Source organism: Aptenodytes forsteri, unplaced genomic scaffold (assembly GCF_000699145.1).
Source record: "Aptenodytes forsteri isolate BGI_AS27 unplaced genomic scaffold, ASM69914v1 Scaffold119, whole genome shotgun sequence".
Taxonomy (NCBI): Eukaryota; Metazoa; Chordata; class Aves; order Sphenisciformes; family Spheniscidae; genus Aptenodytes; species Aptenodytes forsteri.
Genome location: NW_008796165.1, coordinates 10,644,278 through 10,649,670, shown reverse-complemented (window position 1 = coordinate 10,649,670; position 5,393 = coordinate 10,644,278).

Genomic DNA, 5,393 nt, shown 5'->3' with positions numbered 1-5,393 from the left:
ACTCAGATTTTATTTATGATGATGCATATTTTCTTCTCCTTCCTGTGTATAGATACTTGAGATCTGGAGAAATGTACTTAAAACTTCTGAAGGCAGGGGAAGGTTAATGTAAACAGCCAGTATTAAATATTAAATAAGTATTTCCAGTTTTAGTCTGCTCTTCTGCTGTTATACAGGTTTCCAATCCAACTGCAGCTAAAAAAAGCCCCGTCCAGTCATGACTTCTGTAAATTGGAGATTCTTGACTTGCCTTCAGATAAGCCATATTAATTCACATCTGCTGCAAACATGGGCCACTCGGTGTGCATTGCCTTGCCAAAACACACCCTTAAATCCCCTGCTGCAATAGAATTTCCTCGATGCTCATGCATAATTGATACAAATGAACCTCCTATTGCCCAGGTGCCCATTGCTGTGAAACTCTCTTTTTTTTGAGACAGACAGTACTAACTGCCCCGAGAGCTGCTCTCCCCCAGAGCATCCCTGAAGGTCTCTTTTGTGCTTCCCACATCCGTGAGAGTCCACGTTGGTCAACTGTGGAGAGCTGATGTGAATGTAAATAAAGTTTTATTTTTTACACTTATACTATTAAACGTGTAAGAGACGTTTCCTTTTTTTGTCTGCTATTTAGAGCATGTCTTCACTGATTATCTCAACATTAGTTATTTTCAGTATTTCTCTTTTTGGAGTACCTTGTTGGTCAGCTCTGAAATAGCCATACCATTTCTGCGTTTGCATGAAAAAAAAAATGCAGTTTAGTTGCTTCATCTCGTTACTGTCTGTTTTAGGTGCTGGAATTGCAAGACTCCCCAAAAGATTTGCTCTTTAAAAAGCAAACCATATAAATATGAACTGGTTTTGGTCTTGACAAAAGTATTGGGACAAGAAGTATGTACTGGTTAAATATATAAAATAGTGGAAAACTTGATTCATTTCTTTAAAAAAAACCACATTAGAAAAGAGTTAAAAAAGCATTCAGTCAAAATTTACTTTATTTTTGTAAGCTAAGTTAGGTATCCCAGATATGTAAAGGCTGACTTCGGGCTCCCCCTGACTCACAGCGGCAGGCAGTTACCCAACAGTTGCCCCTGTGTTCAGGCTATTCTCCGCTGTGGGCCTGGAGGATGATTGCTTATTTTAAGAAAAACGCTCCTAAATGTAGGAAAAGAAATATAAATTGCTAATGGCTTCTCCTCGGTGTATCCAGTGGATGCCTTTTCAAAAGCAGAAAAACGTGGATAGGGTTTGGCTCTGGAAGAAAAAAAAACTTAAATATGACTGTAGCGTACAGCTTCTGCCCCTCCCCGGCACACTTTAAAAGCCCGTATCAGTTTGCTCATAAATATCCTAAAAATGTAGATGGTTTAATTAGAAATTATTAAATGTTCCAGGCTTAAGAAAACACAGCAAAATAAAAGCGCTGTTTGCCACACAACCATTTCAAAGCTGGCATAGAAGACATCAGAAAAAAACAGAGCAAATATTTAACATTTACTTTTAAGTCTGTACAGGCATTCTTATTTATTTTACCATGTGGTTACTATTAAGTGCATTGGCCTGCATCCATCCTTGCAATAAAAAAATAAATAAAACAATCCCCTGTAAGCATGCGCAGCTTTGCAGGCTTGCCAGCCCAAATATTTAGACTTCTCTAGCGGAGATGGAGTGTTCGGGGAGCTAAGTGCGTGTTTGGCTTCAGAGCAGGCTAGGATGTGCGCTATGTCCTTCACCTACAGACTTTGTGGGGAATTATCCCAATGGAAGTTGTGGAGACGGTTTACCTGGGGAGCTTTTTTCCATGGCAATGTTTAGGATTGATCCTGTGAAGAAAACACCCCCTTCCTTGACTCCTTCCTCATCCTCCTCCCCATCCAGCACTAGCTCAGAGGTCCTGAAGTCTATTAATCACACGCTCTGTAAGCACTATAGGCAAATCTTGTATTAGCCCCATGTGCTAGTTCTCTTTTGTCTCCTAAGGAAGTTATTCAACAATTTTTTTCTTTTTTTAAAATTAAGTTTAAAACAAAAATCTCCCCATATATCCTGCAATATACGTGATCGGGCCCTGATCCCGGTGCAATTACGCACAGTCCTTGTGGGGTTGCGACCCAGCTCGATGCGAAACACAACCTTCTGCACTGGCATTGGCAGCTGACAACGCAAGGATGCCTTGCAACGCACTTAAAACTATTCTTCTTCATGGACAGATTCCAACGCATGTACAGAAGGAAAGCGCTTGATATAGGATGACTCAATACAAAAATGCTTTACATATAGCAACTTAGATTTCCTCAATTAAACCACAGGTTGGCTATATTTAGGTCAAGATACTGGTCAGGAAATTAAATTCTTCTTTTTTTCTTTTATAGCCTTGCTGGTAGATCCTAAACACATCAAAACTTGAAGTAATTCTCATGTGAATTTTAAACCCCATTCCTCCATGTTCCTTCTCAAAATGGAGATCATCATGATAACCGTTCTGATTTGCTGAATCTGAGGGAGAACTGAAACTTCTTAGAAGCCAATTCTGTACCACATAAATTGTGTAAATGGGAGACTGGAGCAGTCACTGCAGCTTTGTGCTTTAGCTGGATGTACATCCCTCTGCATCCCAGGCATATATGAGCTAAGTCCCCAGTTTTTCCCCCCAAGCACCTTTCTTGCAATGAAAGGTTGTTTTTGCACGATATTTTTAAAATCCTTCTCTCCGTGCTTTTGCATAAGGAGTCAAGATCTGAGTCAGCACAGGTCCATCAGCTCTGCTGGATTCACGTTAATACACAAGAAAACCTTTGGGCATGGCTCCTGGTACGTATTTTGGGTTGGGAAAGCTGTTTCTGTTGTTCAGGTATATATTTTAATCCCCCTCCCTGCCCCTTTGCCACCTCAAGCCCTGGGGGAATCCACGGCCCCGCAGCTGGGATGTGCCGGGAGCATCTCCAGAGGGAAACTCTACCAGCCAACCCCAGCCTGCAAAAAGGGACTGTGCAGTAAGTAAGTTTTAAGGATTTGTTGCTCTCGTCTCTTTTCATCTCTGAGTTTATTAAAGTGCAAACGTCAACCATGGAGACAGCTATCACATGCAGTGCAGTACACCGAGAAACACTTTCCACACCATAAATGGAAGGTAAGAGGCTTCGTTGTGATTATCTAATGCAGTTACTTGCACAAAGGACAAAACTGAACCTAGGCTCTGTGCCCTTCCACAACAGCTAGCAAGTATTAAAGCAATTAATTTAAAAACAAAACCTTCTCCAGTCCATCAGTTGACAAAATAGAAAGTACCAAGAAGGATGGAGTATTTATAGAGCTCAGGATTTTTTTTCTGAGCTTCATGTTAATGATACGTTTGAAGGGATGCTTATACTCAGAGCTTTTAGAAGTTCAGTATTTTAACAAAAAAAAAAGATAAATACATATCATAAATACTCCTTATAGTACAAACAAAAAATTGCAATGGACTAGTCCAGTTCATCTCTCTCATCAAGCTGAAGTTTGTCTGCCCAAAGATGCTGGGCCACAGACACTACAGTTATCCTGGGATTCAGTTTTGCTTTGTGCTCTAAAAGAAAAAAAAACGAATGCATTGAGGTACAAAACACGTGAATATAACATGATACAGAACACATGAACATGCTTTCCGCAACAAGAATAAATATTACCATGTCTACAGTATCTACTTCACAGCTTCGTGAGATGAGGATAAATAAACTATTTCAAAACTTGAAAAAAAACATACGAGAGAAGTCTTACAAATAAACTTTGATTTTAAAATTAAGGCAGCTTCAGCAGGAATTTCAAGGCTTTTGTTGAAAACAGACTTTTTGTAACACCAAAAGTGTACTCATGCTTTGCAGCTAGAGCTCTGATTTACCGTCCAGTTCTCCTAACTTTGATGATCAAAACGAGCAAAGAAATATACGTGCATCACATACACGTAATACCAGCTTTGCTCTCTGCAAAACTCAGTGTTCGGTCAATAGGTGTAATGTGGGAATTCTGAAAACCAGTTAATCTCTCAGGCATGGGAGTGAGGTACCTCTGAATAAATCATTAACTTCATGTCCAAGAGGCAGACTGGAAATTCAGAATTACAGGAAGCTGTTGCTTTTTTATAAGTGAATGACGAAAAGGAATATATAAGGGAAGGGCTAAGGGAGCCAAAGGAAAGCACTAAATGGAAAGCCCATACCAAAGTAAGACCTTAAGAAAGGGGACTCTAGTAGGTACATCATATGCTTGAAACAAAAACAGATCCTAAAACTTTCCAGTAAAATACTGCAGGAGCTGAAGCAGGGATTTGTTTGGCTCATCCGAAGGGATGGATGTGCGATTATTCTCCCCCCTCTCCTCTCAGCTAATAAAAGGGTGAAGCCAAATAATTGCACAACAAACGGTACTTCAAGTATTTAGAAACATGGCCTGCATGTCTCACCGGTGGGATTCTGCATAAACTGGGGGATTTGTGCACCTCGTGAAATAAAGCTGTGACTTCCAGCAGTCCTAATGTATGTCGAAGGCACAATTTCATGTCCTGCGTATAGGTCTCTCTTCCTTCTATATGGGTGCACACAAGATGACTGACGATAAAGAGCAGTAAAATGAAAAGGAGTAGACAAAATGGTTATTTTGTTTGAACTTCATCTATTCCAATACAAATGGCATTATAATCACACGCAAAAAATGTATATACAACAGATACTAACTGGTTGCTTCATTTTTTACAACACTGCCCATACCCCTGTGCTTCCACACCTTATGAAATGCTAAATTGGACACACATGCTGAAGGTGCATTTCTGACCCATCAAGAGAAAAAAAATCCCGCTGCCTTCACCTGCTCAGCCCTGACTCCTGAAAATAAAACTGCCCCAAACCCCGTTGGCACCAGGGCTTCAGCCAGGGAGGGTGGGAGGGCAGGATGCTTGTGGCTCCTGATGCCACCTCTCCTCCCTGTCCCAGACGGGGCCGTGCTGGGTCCAATGGGGTCAGCTAAGCTACTCCTGGGCTTTACCTAGAAGAGGGTGTAAAAATATCATCCCTTTTCTCTGGGTCCTCTCGCATGCCGGGATTAGTGTGTGCGATGGCAGGCGTCCAGGACACACACCTACCCTGCTGGGCTATTAAAACTGAGGCCAATGACAGGGATGCTACCTACATATTTTTTTTTATATGTATATATGTATGCATATATAATATATACATATATATATATATTTGCCAGCTAGTATAGTACAAGCTATATCTGAATTAACTCATCCAGGAGCTGGAGGTTAATGCTGGAGCCTAACTGAACTCGATCCTTTGCATATTGTCTCTCTCCCACTCAGGCTGAAGCAAAGTTTGGGTGAGTTTGTGGCTTGCAAAGCACAGCGGTCCCGTGGCTTTTTTTGA